The sequence below is a fragment of the Tursiops truncatus genome, chromosome 17 (genome assembly GCF_011762595.2).
Source record: "Tursiops truncatus isolate mTurTru1 chromosome 17, mTurTru1.mat.Y, whole genome shotgun sequence".
Lineage (NCBI taxonomy): Eukaryota > Metazoa > Chordata > Mammalia > Artiodactyla > Delphinidae > Tursiops > Tursiops truncatus.
Genome location: NC_047050.1, coordinates 13,988,620 through 14,005,379, shown reverse-complemented (window position 1 = coordinate 14,005,379; position 16,760 = coordinate 13,988,620). Strand labels below are relative to the sequence as shown.

Genomic DNA, 16,760 nt, shown 5'->3' with positions numbered 1-16,760 from the left:
GGCATTCTTTTCTAGGAAAACTTGAGTCTTCAGTTCCTCGGGACTGATGGCTTCATGCTCCTTCTCTTGTACTATCATTTTGTAAAAGAAAAAGATCTGTTTTATTGGACCAATACTTAGGTCCTAGCTGGCTCACAGAAATAACTCATCAGTCATTCTGGAGAATGTACTGCAGGCATAGTAAGACATCAAATCTATTCCCCCAAAAGCAAACCTGTATTAATGGTAGATGAGACCAAGCAGAGAATCAGTTATCTGCCACCCATTCTAAACTTTTCTCTTTTAATTTTTCTTTCTTTTTTTTTTTTTTGGTTGGATGCCTTTTCCCACTTTCTCCTCTTTTTCTTCCATTGTCCTCACAATTGTAGTAAAGAATATAGTTTTAAAAAGTCTCCTGTTCCATGGATCTGTGTGCACAAACAAAATCAAATTTCATTATAAAGTGTGTTTCAAAAGTTGGCCATTTAGAAGTACCTAGTAGAACATAGGACTGGGAAACAGTGGCCCAGATGATACGCACATAATTAGTTAACAACATTTTTAAAAAATTCACCAAGTAACTAGGTTTTCATCCAAATGACTTTGGTGGTTTTTTGGGGATAGTCATGGTTTATCTTGCAGGAAAAATGCTCGTTTGCTTGGTCAAAGTTTTGGATGTTTTTTTCTTTCTGCTTCGTGATAAGTACTGTAGCTGTCTATTCTGAAGCTCTGTGATTAAAAAGGAAACACAAAGCTGTCATTTGGAAAACAAAACAGTTAACAACTCAGGCAACTTTAAATGACAACATGATTTTTGATACAAAGGACTATGTAAAACCACAACGAACCACCTTCTGTCTCGCTTGCTTCTCGCAACGTACAGATATGTAGACACCAATCTTATTAAGCTCAGCGAGTGTACTAGTGTCTCAGGTTGGCTGTAACAAAGTGCTAGAAATTAAGTGGCTTAAAACAATGGAAACATTATCTCACAGTTTGGGCGGATAGAAGTCTGAAATCAAGGTGTCAACAGGGTTGGTTCCTTCGGAGGGCTGGGAGGGAGAATCTGTTCCACGTCTCTTCCCAGCTCCTGGTGTCCCTCTTCTTGTAGAAGCGTCTCTCCAATCTCTGTCTTCATCCTCCACATGACACTCTCCCTGTGTTTCTCTGTGTCCAAATTTCCCTCTTCTTAGGACACCAGCCATCTTGGATTAGAGCCCAACCTAATGGCCTGATCTTAACTTGAATACATCTTCAAAGACTCTTTTTTCCAAATAAGGTCACATTTAAACAGGTACCAGGGAAGGACTTTATCGTGTTTTTGAGGGTCACAATTCAACCCATAATCATGGCTTATAGGAACATTTGCATATGTCCTTATACAACAGCTGGATTTCAATGTTAGAAAAACAAAGTTTGGGGCAAAGAAAACTTAAGTGTGCATCCAGAATAAGGTGTGTGGACAAACTATTTCTGCCAATTTAAAAATTACTCAGTGTTATTTTGGTCCTAATTCTAGTTCTCACTTTCTGTGACTTCTCTCTTTATTATTTATTCTTACAGTGGTGAAGTTCATGTGTTGGTTTGGTTTTTGTTTTAGTTTTTAACCTTTAATTTTGGAATATTTTAACATATACAAAAGTAGAGAAGATGATGTAATGAAAGTACATGTTTCTATCCTCCAGCTTAAACAACTTTAACATATGTCTAATCCTGTTACTTTCACACCTCTTACCCACTTTCCACACCCTTCCATATTATTTTGAAGCAAATCCTAGACATGATGAAATGATATATTTTATCCATAATATTCCAAAATGTGTCTCTGAACATTAAATATAACCACAATGCCCTTATCTTGTCTACAAATCTAACAATCCATTAATATTATTAAATACTCAATGCCCAAATTTTCTTACACCTTTTCATTAGTTTACTTAAATCAGCATAAAATATACTTAATGTATTGTAATTAGTTGATATTTCTATGAAATCTCTTTTAATCTTTTTCATTTCCTCTATTTTATACAAATTTCAAAAGGTCATTTGTATGGTAGTGCTGTCCTAGTCAATGTACTGGTCTACATAAAATAAGGAGATTGCCCCAGAATGACAATTACGTACAACTTCCTTCAGCTGAACTACAGAGTGTGCTTAGTGATGTAATTAACTTACATTCTGACACAAGCTCCTTATCTCATCATGGACAAGTAAAACAGTTCCCAGAACTTTAGGGGCTCTAGGGACCACATTTTGAGAAGCACCATTGTCAGGGTGCTATTCACTGCATCCCCAAAATGTCAGTTAAGATGCTCTTTTGCCTCCTGTCTATATATTTTTTGAATTGACAGGTTGGTAGCCCATCTAATGTCTTGATCAGACTCAGAATTAATTTTTTGCAAGACGGCTTCCTAGGTAGTGTTGTATACTTCCACCAGCAGACATGAGTGTCTGGTTATCTCATCTTTTGTGGTGTTTATTGCCATTTAGTCATTATTTCTTAGATTTATTAGTTCATAGGTGATGGCAAGATAAAATGGTCTAATTCTATCATTCCTTCTTCATTTATTAGCTGGGAAATTTCTATATTGAGAAACTTCTTTTTATCCACTATTGGGTTACGTTGAGGTACAGTTTATATGGGGAAGGCAGGATAAATCTTTATTTTCCTTCATTACCAGTTTTCAAAATACTGAGATGGTTTACTCAATATCTTCTGAAGGACCCCAGCGAAGGTAATGATGGATGTGTGTGTGTGTATGTGTGTGTGTGTGTGTGTGTGTGTGTGAGAGAGAGAGTGATGTCATGGTAATAAACATATTAAGTGTTTCAATACACTGCACTTCCTGTTATGGGTGCTCAAATGATCCCATCTTTAGCCAGTGGGCGCCTTTTCAAATTGATTCCTGAGTCCTTTCGATATACCCTTCAGTAAAGTTTAATAGATTTCTTGATATCTGACACAACACAATGCCCCAGGTTCATCTGTATATCCCTTGTGCCTGACCCGAAATCAGTCAAGTCTCTAAGAAGCCCTGGACCTTTTATGGCTTCTGTCTTCTGACTGCATTTTTATAGTACTATTATGGGATTCAACTGCCCTTTAGATAGTATTTTGAGCTTCTTCCTATACTTTATAAAGGACATTGTTTTATTTTTCTCTGAAGTAAAGATGATTGTAGATGCAACAGAGCCCCTATAGTCTTTGAGTTATTCAGATAAAGCCCAGTTATTCAGATAAAGTCATAATAACCATGATAAAATTTAATTTTAAAATTTAATAAAGGGAACTTAGTGATAAAGTTGCTATGGTACTAAGGGTACATTTTGGATCCTCATCTCCCCATACATACCATTAAAGGTATAGCTGAATACCTATGAGATTCAGTTCTCTTTAGCTATGACAGTGGGTCCAACTGTAAATCCCCCTATAGAGATTTAGCCAACAATCTTTCAACAAACTAGTGCAGGCCAATTTTGGGGGGTTTCGTTTTGCTTTTAAATCACCACGTGGAGGAACTCTTAAGAGTCTCGGTTGCAAATGATGTTAATTCCAGATTCATCCATTTATTTATTCTTTCAGCATATTTATTGCACATTCCTTAAGTGTATAGTGGGCTGGAGATTCAGAGATGATGGAGATAAAGAGCTTGCCATCAAATTACTGATACTACATGGGGAAATTAAGTTTCAAACAGTTCCTGATTTATACCACACAATCTAAGCAGCATAAGGGAAAATTAAATATATTTATTTTTTGATTCTTTAGTTAAACAGGCTAATTCAAACATACAATAAGTTACAATTTTTTTACTTTTCATTGTTAAGATAGATTATGGCAAAAGAAAAAATTCGATTAATAAAAAGAAGTGTGTATTTTAATGGAAACAGTCGGACTTTGAGTTAAAGAAGAAAAAAGTGGGGCTTTATCTGCTAAAACTCTGAGACCTTTAAATGCAATGTACCAGACATCTGGTTACTGCAGCCTCAGGGCCACCGCAAGAAGCAGGCCAGAAAAAGGACTGTCATTCTTACAAATCCTGACCTCAGACTTGGCATGAAGCCAAAGTGTTTTAGTATTTGGCCACGTTATTTTATTGACACGTGTCAAATAATTCTAATTTATGGCCATTTATTCCTACATCTTGAGGTTCAGCTTTGCAACACACAATGGAATTCAATACAATGATAATGTTAATATTAGAGCCAAGCAAAATGAGAGCTAACTTTTATGTCGAGCTTCAGGAGTAACAAGGAGAATCATGAAGGGTTTAAGTGTTCTGGTTGTTTTACTAATTCTGTGGCCTGCAAATGTACTTGTAGATGTAGCATTTTTTTTATATAAAAAAAAACAGGGATACAACTTGACTTAATAGCTTATGACTATAAAATATGTCATAGGCAAAAGATGGAAGTTTACATTAGATAAAAAATAATCCATGGAAAGAATTCTCAGTGAGGGTCCAATCTTGATGAAAGAGTTTACACATTATTTTTGATAGATGAATATCTTATTTTTGAAGGAATCTCGGAAAAATCGTCTCAGTTTCACTCTGCCATCTATGCCAGTATTGAATATCATTATCGTTGGCCATTTTCTCATTTATTTTCACATATTAGGCAATTTTCCATTTAAACCAATAACTTCTTATTTGTTGGTCCTAAAACTGAAATTAAAGTGCACAAAATGAACAACTATGGGTTAATTTTCTGAATAGCAATGCAAAAATTCTGAGATAAAAATTAGCAAACAGAATCCAACAGCACATTAAAAAAAAGAGTTACCTTTACTTCAAGATTGTAAGTATGATTTAATATTAGGAAATCCATTGGTTCGATCACCATATTAATAGTTCTATGGAAGAAAATCACACTTCAAATGTTTAAATAGTGAGAAAGCATTCAAAGATATTCCTTCCTTGACTTTATAATATATATATTTCATCCCCCAACCTAGCATTTTATATAATTTGGAAACACTAGGCCTATTCCTACTGAAAACAGGGATAAAAAAACAGGAAAACCCACATGACATTGGAGATATTAAACAATGCAATCAGAAAGAAGGTGGTATTTAAAATAGTAATCATAAAGGTAGACCTTTAGAGTTACTATTTTAAATATCATCTTCTTTTTCATTGTAACTTTAACTGACTTTGTGTGTGTGTGTGTGTGTGTGTGTGTGTGTGTGTGTGTGTCTGTATAAATGGATGAGAGAATACATAGACAATAGACAGGTGAGGAAGAATGCTCATCAGCCAACACATTACTGGTCATTATTTCTCATATATGCAAAGAGGTATTTTGGAAATTTTTGACTTTCTTCTTTCTTCTTTACTGGATATTACTTGAATTTTATTTTACAGAGAATAAATAGTTTTTAACTAAAATTGCTTACAAAAAACAATATTTCTTTAAAGGTCCTTTAAGGTGGAATTATATAACTTGGATATTGACTTGGATGTAAAGTCAAATTACCCCAACCACAAGATATGATATGATATGATACAGATATCTAGCATCGCATAACTTACTGCTCAGTCTTTCTAGTAATTCTCAGATTTCAAGGCAGTAAAAATCACCTAAGTTTCATCAGCTTTAATAGACAGCAACTGTCCTTAGTATTAGATTAAATATAGAATAAGGAATAGACAAGGGGTTGTCCACCACTCCTTTTTGAATTGGAAATGATACGCTTAAACATTTTCCTTAAGTGAGTTACACACAAAGGAAGACATGGAACCCAGTTACTAACCTAAAATCCTTTTCTCCTAACCCAAATTGAGAGAATTGTTTTAATAGCATGTTTTCATTTTAAAAAGAAAATGGTTAAACCCCTAAAAACCATATTTTTAAAAAAATCAATAAAGTGAAAATGTTCACATTATAAATGAAAAAGCAGAAGTATATATGGTATTACATATTTTTTCTAAAAAAGTAACAGCATACAAAGTAAATACACAATGTGTTATAGAATCTTGTGTTATAGCAACATATTAATTTTATTTTATAATGGCATCTAAAATAATAATATTGAAAAAATGATATTTGTGTGGCAAGTTTTGGCAAACCGTTTTGTAATCAGATACATTTTCTCTTTTTCCTATCAAAGGCATCTGTTATCCAGGTCATTGTGTAACTAGCTCAGTACATTTTCTCTCCTTAGGCGTTAATTTTCTGAAATAGCCCTTAATTGCTCTTCTAAACATATGAATTTTTACAACGAGAGTATAAAGGAGTTCAGCAATGTTACTGGATAAGCAAAGAAAAATCATTAGCATTTATTTACATCAGAAATTCACAGTAGGAAACAAGATGCAAGTCACAGGAGCAAGAAACTAAAACTTAAAGGAACAATGACCAAAAATGTCTAGGAATAAACCTAAAAATTCACAAGCCCTGTATTATAAAATTAAAATATCTCTAATAAAGCATTTCCTTAATTACTGCATATAAGCAATACAATCAAATGTTAGCAGGATTTGTATGTTTGTTTTTGAAACTTACAAACCAATTCTAAGATGCATATGAATAAAATTCCAAGGCAATTTTTGAAAAAAAAAACAGCAAAGAAGGAAGCTTTCTTTATCTGTTATTGACGTGCTACGAAACTATCATACTTAAAAAAAAAAAACAAAACTGGTTTTAGCCCAGCAACTGTCAGATAGACCCACTGAACAAAACAGAGCTCAGAGTCAAGCTTTTTATATATGCCAACGTGATAAAGATGATGTTATAGAAGTTTCAGAAATGAGAAATGATTCAGTAAATGATAAGGAATAATTAGTTCACAGTATGGGACACAGATAAAGTCAGATTCCTATCTCATACCCTATATTACTTCAAATGAATTGTAGGGCTAAATGTGAAATATAAGAGCAGAGGAAGTTAAGTGTATTATAATTCTTGGACCATAAGTAAACATAATGTTAAAGATAAGGGATTTGATAATATCAAAAGTATAGATGCTATTCAAAAAAGAATATCAAAACCAGAATTAACAGATAGGTGACTGAATAAGGTATTTGCAATCTCTAAAACTGGCCATGATTTAAAAGCTAGAATATACAATCATTTCTTGTCAAAGAGCAAGAAAAGAAAAGTACCCAAAATACTGAAAAAAGAACATGAAGAAATATTCAGCCTCAGTAGGAATCAGATAAATGTACTTCAACTAACAAGATAACTTTTTAATCCCACTACAATGGCAAAAAAAAAAAAGAAAAAAAAAAAGGATTTTTGAAAGCACCTACTATAGGGAAATATATAGGGAAACGAAAGGCTTCAAGCTTTTTTTTTTTTTTTTTTTTTTTACCGGTACGCGGGCCTCTCACTGTTGTGGCCTCTCCCGTTGCGGAGCACAGGCTCCGGACGCGCAGGCTCAGCGGCCATGGCTCACGGGCCCAGCCGCGCCGCGGCATGTGGGATCCTCCCGGACCGGGGCACGAACCCGCGTCCCCTGCATCGGCAGGCGGACTCTCAACTACTGCGCCACCAGGGAAGCCCCCGGGAAGCCCCCTTCAAGCATTTTTGATGGGAGGCTGAATTAGACCAAGATTTCTGGAGACATATCTGATAGCACTTAAGGAAATTAAGTATATGTTAACCCAATAATACAGCAATTGCATTCCTGGATGTGTAGCCCTGAGAAATTCTCACAAAGCTCCCTAAGAGGACGAAAGATGTGTAGACAAGAAATTGGAAACAGTCCAGATCTCCATCCCGAGGAGTCGATGAGCAAATTGTGATTCTGAATAGGACAGAACATTTTGTGGCAGTCACTAAGTAAACGTGACTACTGGAATAAAAAGGACTCGAAGGAGATTTACAGCACAATGTCATACATGAAAAACCTAATAAAACACACACATACACAACGACATTGTTTATTTTTCAAGGAGGCGCATATACTTAAGGACCACACAGAAGGCAGATTAGCAGGACAATATCAAGTATACTAGGGTCACCATATTTGCGGGACTTGGGAATAGGAATGAGAATGGGGATGAAGAGGAAGAATCAATATAAAACAAAAGAGGGGCCTTGTAGATTACAAATGATAGCATGCCAGGGACTGAGGATTATAATCAACTCAATTCTGTGACCTTGAATCTTTATTATATAGATAAGTATATGTTTAAGATTCTAATCTGTGTTTTCAACAAGCACAACAGGTGAGTCTTAAGCAAGAGGGCTATAGTCCACGGTTTGACAAACACTGGTAAAGTCTGAAATGCGTCCCACAATGCTAAGCTCTTTGGGATTTCTCCTCACAAACAGGCCATGCTACTTCTCTGCGGTACCCAGAATTCTAACTCTCCACCTCCACCCTGATCCCCGCCCCCTGGTATACACATACCTTCTCCTAGGTCTTTAATCAAACACTAATCTAGTTCCTGCTATGAAGAGATTTTGTGGTGTAGTTAAGGTCTCAAATCTGTTGCCCTTAAAATAGGAAGGTTATCTAGTAAGTTTGATTTAATCACATGAGCCCTTTCAAAGCAAGGAATTTTCTCCAGTAGATCACAAACTAAGAAGTTAGAGAGAGACACTTTCTAGACTGGAAGAAAGCAACATTCTGGCTGTGACGTACCCATGTGGCAAGAAATTAAGGGTGGCCTCTAGTTGCTGAGAGTGGTCTCCAGCCAATAGCTAGAAGGAAACGTGGACCCAGTCTCACAGCTGTAAGGAGGTGAATTCTGCCAACAACCAGTGAACTTGGAAGAAGAACCCAAGTCTCAGACAGAACTGTAGCCTTGACTGACACCTTGATTTCAGCCCCTGGGCAAAGAATCCAACCAGCTGTGCCCAGACTTGCCACCTACAGAAACTGTGATATAATTAATGTACAACATTTAAGGCGACTAGGCGTGTGGTAATTTGCTGTGAGGCAATAGAAAATTAATACCATCTCCGTGTCTTTGCCTGTGTCACTCTCTCTGTTGCTGATATCCCAAGGCTTTCCTCTGCTCACCTGGTTCGGTGATCCTTTAAGGCTCAATTCAAGATTCCCCTCTTCTGAGATTTCCTTGATATGTCCTCATTTATTCCCCTACAATATAATACATGTATTTCTATTGTTTCACTGACAATACATTATTTTTAATAATATATTTACATGACTGTTTCTCCAGCAAGTATAAGCTTGTTGAGAACAGAAACTATGTTACATTTATCTTAGTATCCTTAGTCCCAAGGACAAAGAATGATACATCCTAGGCTGTGAGTAGATGCTTGCTGAATGAATGAATGAAAGCCAAAGAGATCATAAAGTAAAACAGGTTTCTGGATGACTGAAAGGATGGTAATTCCATTAACTAAAGCTAGGTACAGTGACCATGTAATTTATTGTCCAAATTGGGGCACTTTTCAGTGAAAAGGGGTGCTATTAATAATCACTCAAGGATAACTAGGACTCTTCCTGGGTCATAGGGACCGAGGAATGTACTGGGATGTACACTAGCTTCTCCTAAATATAGAGACTACAAAAAGGCCCCTTGTTGTGTAAAAGTTTATCTCCTGTAACTTGGCAAATCACCCCTTTTAAAAACACTTGGTCTTGACGTGAGGATAGTTTATTTCTTTAACATAATTTCTTTGTCTCCCATGTACCCACTCAGATCTGGGTTTCTCTTTAGTTTCTTTTTTCTTAGAACTGCCTAAGGGATTATTTTCTTCACCGTACTCCCCAAATTAGTTCCAATACTAAATATTTAAAAGGTAGACACTAGTATGATTATGGGCAAAGCACACCTCTCAAAGTTTAAAATTGGGCAGTTCCTTCTACACTTTACATTCTCCTGGGCTGTGAAGTGGCAGAGAAAGGTGTCCAGATTGTGAGGGAATTTTTATATGTAATCTCAAAATGATTAATTCAAACGTCATGATGTAGCAAGGACTATCATTTTTGTATAAACAGGAGACTATTTATAATAATAACAGTGAGCTCCTAACACGTCAGACAATTACTAAACAAGATGTATACGCTAGTTCTTTATGTAACTATGTCGTATGGTTTCCTAACTCTTCTGCATGTTGGCAATATCACACAATGAAAATGTGTTTAATTTTGAAAGAGCGTTATGAATTAGATAGTTATAAATAATGAGGATGACTTGACCTTTCATCCTATAGTTATATACATTACCTGATTTAGTCCTTGTGAGCACACTGAAAAATTCCAGCTTTGTCACTTATTGATTATGTAACCTTGGGAACGTTCTTTGATTCCTTTTAATTTCAGTTTCCTATACCTAAAATAGGAATAATAAAAGAATTTACCTCATAGACCTGTCATTAGGATTAAATATATAAATGGGCCTAAATCACTTCAAAAGAATCTGGCACATGGTAGTTGTTAAACAAGCAGTTTTTATATTTTTATAACATCCCATGTTTTACCAGAGGTTACTAAAATTTAGAGAGATTAAGCAGAGCTGGGTGTAAAGCCTTAAGGTTCCTGATCTTAGTACAATGCATCGTGGCTATGCTTATGCGATGGTAAATTTATGGAGGTATTAGTAGATAGTTGGAGTGGCAGATTGTATTTTCCAAAGATGGCTACACAAGGGACTTCCATCCCACATTCTCTTTTGAAATGTGACTTTGTCATTCTCCCAACGGATAGAGTTTATTTCTCTACTCCCTTGAATCTTAGTGGGCTCTGTGACTGCTTTCCCTAATAGTATACAGCTGAAGTGACGTTTTGCCACTTTTGGGTGTAGCCCTCAATGGCCTTATACCGTCTCCTTTCTGTCTCTTGGGATACTCCCTCTTGGGACCAACAGCCATGCTATGAGAAGCTGAAGTGTAATGAGAGGCCATGTGTAACTGCCTTGGCTGTTTGCCAGCTGAATGTCACGAGCCAGCATCCCGCCAAAGATGTGAGTGCCCATTTTGGCCATTTCCGCCCATCCAGCCTCTAGATAACAGCACATCACTTGAAGCAGAAAACCCAGTAAGCTCATAGAATTGAGAGAAATAATAAAATGTTTGTTCTTACTCACTATGTTTCTTGGGGTGGTTTGTTGTGTCGCAATAGACAACTAATAGTTATTATGTGTCTACATGGTTTAAATAGAATTTTAGGGCTGGACCATGATTATATCAATAATTAAAGCACTATTTCTCTGGGAAGTGCTTTCTGGATTCTAAACAGCTGGCATGTAAGTCAGGTTTCGATAATGTATTTTGTAAGTTGGCACCGCTCATCAAAATTCATCCAGGACTTTGAGGAATACTTGTTTTTTTTGTGGGCAGAGCTCCCCAGGAGAAAAGCTAAGATTTCTTCGTATGTGTATACCACAGTTTTTTTATTTGTTCATCCATTGATGGACATTTGGGTGGTTTCCACACTTTAGCTATTATGAATAGTGCTGCTATGAACATCTGTGTACAAATTTTTGTCTGAACACCTGTTTTCAGTATGCTGGCTATATACCCTAGAGTGGATTTGCTGGGTCATATATTAATTCTGTGTTAGACTTTTTGAGAAATCATCAAACTTTTCTACAGTGGCTGCGTCATTCTACATTCTACTGGCAGAGTCTGAGGGTTCCAATTTCTTCACATCCTCGCCATCACTTATATTCCTCTTTTTAAAAAAATTATGTCTATCCTAATGGCTGTGAAGTGAAATCTCATTGTGGTTTTGATTTGCATTTCCCTGATGACTAATGATGCTGAGCGTGTTTTCTTGTGCTTGTTGGCCATTTGTATATCCTCTTTGGAGAAACACCTATTCACATCCTTCACCCATTTTTTAGTTGGGTTGTTTGTCTTTTTATTGTTACATTGTAAGAGTTCATTATATATTCTCTATACTGGACCCTTATCAGATTTGCAAATATTTTTTCCCATCATGTAGGTTCTCTTTTCACTCTCTTGATAATATCCTTTGCTGCACAAAAGTTTTAAATTTTGATAAAATCCAATGTATCTGGTTTTTGTTATGTTAGTCATGTCTTTAGTGTCATATCTAAGAATCCTTTGCCAAATCCAAGGTCAGGAAGACTTATTCCTATGGGTTCCTCTAAGAGTTTCAGCGTTTTAGCTCTTATGTTTAGATTTTGTTCCATTTTGAGCTAATTTTTGTATATGGCATGAAGTAGATGTCCAACTTCAGACTTTTGCATGTGGCTATCCAGTTACTCCAGCACTACTTGCTGAAAAAATTACTTTTTCCTCATTGATAGGTTTGGTCATGTTTGTCTAAAATCAACTGGCCATGGAAGCATGGGTGTATTTATGGGTTTTCAAGTCTATTCCACTGGTCTGTATTCCTGTATTTTTATTCTGATACTAGTTCTACAATGATTTGATTACCATAGCTTGGTAGTAAGTTTCAAAATTGGTAAGTGTGAACTCTCCAACTTTGTTCTCCTTTTCCCAAAAAATATCATTTAATCTTAATTATTTCTTTATAGGCCCTCGCTCCAAATACACTCACATTGGGAATTAAGGCTTCAACATATGAATTTTGAGGGGACACAGTTCAGTCCATGACAAATATGATGTTAGCTGTAGGTTTTTTTCATAAATGTCCTGTATTATGTTGATAAAGCTCCCTTCTATTCCTAGTTTGCTAAGTGTTTTTAATCATGAAAAGGTGTTGCATTTTGTCAAATGCTTTTCTGCATCAGTGGAGATGATCATGTGGTTTTCCCCCTCATTCTATTGATGTAGTATTCTGTGCTGTATTACACTGATTAATTTTTGAATTTTGAACCACCCTTGCATTCCTGGGATAAATTTCACTTGGATATGGTGTATAATCCCTTTAATATGCTACTGGATTCAGTTTACTAGTATTTTCTATAGCATTTTTACATCTATATACATAAGGGTTATTGGCTTTCAGTTTTCTTTTCTTGTGGTATCTTTTTCTGGCTTTTGTATCAGGGTACTACTGGCTTCAAAAAATAAGTTGAGTATTGTTCTCTTCTGTTTTTAGGATTGGTTGAGACAGGTTGGTGTTAATTCTTCTTTAAATGCTTGATAGAGTTTACCAGTGAAACAATTTAGTCCTGGACTTTTCTTTGTTTGGTGGTTTTTGATTACTGAGTCAATCTCATTACTGGTTATAGATTTACTTAGATCTTCTACTTCTTCTTGGCCAGTTTTGATAATTCATGTTTCTAGAAATTTGTCCATTTCATCTAGATTATCTAATTGGTTGGCATATAAATGTTCACAGTATTTTCTTATGACCCTTTTATTTCTGTGAGCAGGGTTAATTTATAATGTGACATATGCTGAAATCCACTTGGTGCAATGTCTGCATATTGAATCGTGTGTTATATTGATGTCTTATAGAGTGACAGTGCCTAGAAATCAAGAACTTACATGTTCTTTGCTTAGCGCCTGGCTTTCTGATACCTTCAAGTAAAGTGCTTTCATTCGGAGCGACAATATTCCTCTCCATCTTATTATGTATGCATGAAAAACTGAATACCATGAAGGGTAAGATAAAATAATGGAGTAGAAATATTAATGATATCTGCCATGATGGGCTGTTAGTATATCCTAGGCACCACGCTAAACACTTTATTTAATCCTCATTACAACTCTCCAAGGTAGGTACTACTTTAACCCCAAATTTACTAATGCAGGGAAAGAAATTGAACCTAAAAAAGTTAAAAAAGAAAAACATGACTTTTATAAGATCACAGGATAAGGGGCAGAAATGAAACTTGAACCCAGGTCTTCCTTCCAAATGACTACATAGAAGCAATAGAAACTAGTTTTAGTGGTTTTCCACAGTTCATGGACATTTTGGCATTTATTTCTCAGAGAAGAATACGTTTCTCAATTCCCCCAATGATTAAGTTGGATTGAGAATGTATTTGAGTTGTGATTACTTCCTGCTTACAAAAAGAGAAATGTCACAGGAGTTTAAGATTGTTGACATGCTTGAGACATTCTGGTTAGAAGTCAAACCGTTTTATAGCTGAAAGTGTAGTTATTTCAAGGTGAGAAAGTTTATGAAGTTCTAAAAATTTCCATGTAGCGTGAAGCACACGAGGTAAAATTGTAAAAACAAATATACCATATTTCAGTCTTTAATGACTCAGTAAGGTTTTTATTATTCCAAAGTGGATTTACTTAGACCAATAAATCCAATAATCTATCTAAAAGGTTCTTTTATTTTCTTTTTACAGCCAAGCAATGCAATGAACTCTATCTAAAGACAAATGTATTAAAAGCAGATAATAACATTTTTAGGGAGAAACTAAGAGAAGGCTCACTGTGTCCAAAATTATCAATGGCCTGGCTGTAGACATTATATAAAATGATTTCTGATATTTTTGGTATAGGGATGGTCGTTTGATGTGTCTTGGAGCTTATAACCCTACTAGATAGTACACACTTGATTTCACAATTGATGGAAAAAGGATGGTTGCAAAAAAAAAAAATCCAGACCCATTATAATTTGGAACATGTAGTGCCTGATCTTAAACTATTGCCATCTCATTAAAATGTTAGGTTTACGATACATACTCAAGATGATAATGGAATAACTAAAAAAGTACTATAATCTACCTTAAATCAAGCACTAGTGACAACAATGTGAAAACATGTACATGAGAAAACATAAAGGAAAAAATGCCTCTGCTGTCATTTTAAGTTTCATAATTCAGCACTTAATGAAATGTCTCTCTTAGAGCAGACAGGAGACAATTACATTTTTATGATTTATGTAAAACTCTTGTACTTTTTCTCCAAATATTTTTAAACCTAATTAGAAGAGCAAATTACTCTAAGCAGTTATTAATGAAGATAGAACTTTGTCAAGTGAATGCGGGACGGTAAAACACTACCTTCATAAAAATTATTCCTGGAATTCCTTTCATGTAAATTATTCTTCCCACAGCACCTTTTCTCAGGAATCCCAGAACATAAATGAGGGTAACTAGATAGAAGAAAATAGAATTTCACACAGGAAAATTCTCCAGTCAAAATTCTTTATGCTTTGTCTGATCTTATGATTACTGAGAACCTATGGCATGTAGCATAGTTAATCATAGTTAAAACAGTGATTCTGAACTCAGACTGTCTGGTTTGAGGCCTGTCTTCACTAAGGTGTGGTCTTGGGAAGGTCCCTTAACCTCTTTCTTTCTCTGTTTTCTCACCTGTAAAAGAGATGAAAATAATGTCTATTATATAGAGTTGTGAGGATTAAATATTATATTAAATTCTTAGAACACCATCCAGCACATGGTAAGCACCCCAAAGTATCACCTGTCCTTATTTTTTTCTAAACTACCTCAGTGTTCTTCCACCAAATCTCCCTGGGGCCAATCTTCTCTCTCTTCCATCCATCGCCCATAATTGACTACAGAGATCTTTCCTTAGGAAGATCACCACCAGGGAATTCCCTGGTGGTCCAGTGGTGAGGACTCCACACTTTCACTGCCGAGGACCTGGGGTTCAATCCCTGGTTGGGGGACCAAGATCTCGCAAGTCGCGTGGTGTGACCAAAAAAAAAAGAGTACTACCAGGTGATATCTCTTTGATGGCCATTTAGAGCTTTCCTTTTTTTTTTTTTTTTCCCCTACTTTAAACATTACTGTAACAAGCATCACTGTGTATATCATCTAGGGCATTTGCTGAGCATAGGTATATATACCTATAAGTAAATTACCAGCTTATAAAGTACGTATGTCTTCCCAGCATTCTCCATTGTTTGCTTAATTTTTCTTCACAACATTTAACTTCATCTAATACATATTTTCACACACACATATAGCTTTTACATACTTTACATAGACGTATAGAGCATTTTCTTATTCATTTCCTTTATTTTTTGTTTTTCTTTTTCCCAATGGAATATACACTCCAAGGGCAAGGATTTTTACCTGTTTTGTTCAATATGGGCAAGATATGTACTGGCAAATATTACAGTGTAACGCGGTCTGGATGTAAAAGTCAGACTTTACTGGGGAAACACAAAAGCCAAAAAATCATTAAGAGGAGGCACATGATCCCCATTCTCTCATTATCTCCCAGAGAAACATTCAAGATATCGGACACACCACGGGGCTGCACTCCACAGGATGAAGCCTGGTCCCTGGTCATGTCTTTTATAGTGATAACAGCCTTGTGTATGTCTATTAGTCAACAGTCAGGACCGTGGCACCAAGAAGCCTGAGTAGAGGCAGTTAGCTGCCTGATAGCAGCCGGTGTTAGTGCCTGGTGATCTCATGAGCAGAGGCTACGTGTTGAAGGTACGTGCTGAATGGCAGAAAGGAAGCCTGCTTCTGTCATTCCCATGCAAAGTTGAGTTCAGTGGTTGAGTTCAGAGACAGGCTATCCCGTTAAGAGAGTGGAAACCCCTCTCTCCCGACCTAATAGCAACAGAACTCCAAATTTCAGGGGACTCATTGCCAGGCAACCTGAGGTTCCAGGATAATTCCTCAGACAATTCTGCTTGTCTCTCTTCAGTTATACTATAGAAAGGTAGTAACTTATACCTTTATCAGCTTACATTTTAGTAGGGGCAGACAGCTAAAAGCAAGTCTCAAGTTAAAATCATAATAACAAGAACAACCATTTCTTCAGTCTACAAATTCCCAGTTGTGGCTAAGCCCTGAGTAAAGTTTTTATATATATTATTTCACTTAATATTTACAAGGACCATAGGAAGTAATTATAAATCACATATTACATGAAGGAGAAGTGAGGCTGAAAGGGAGTTAAAAATTTTTGTTTAAGATGCTAGAGCAGCTTTCAGGTGAAATTTTGAATTAAGATTTGAACCAAGATGTGTCTGACTCCAAGTT

At 35.9% G+C, this 16,760-nt stretch overlaps 2 long non-coding RNA genes across 5 annotated transcripts in view; one reads left to right on the top strand and one right to left on the bottom strand.

The window, feature by feature from the left end:
* LOC109548344 (uncharacterized) overlaps positions 1-16,760 on the top strand; it is a 389,113-nt gene that overhangs the window by 359,077 nt on the left and 13,276 nt on the right. The gene's annotated exons all lie outside the window — the stretch shown is intronic.
* LOC141276893 (uncharacterized) lies at positions 3,163-10,258 on the bottom strand. Its single transcript, XR_012327212.1, has 3 exons — positions 10,127-10,258; positions 8,954-9,031; positions 3,163-4,646 (listed from the first exon to the last, which is right to left on the bottom strand). It is a non-coding gene; the product is annotated as an uncharacterized lncRNA (long non-coding RNA).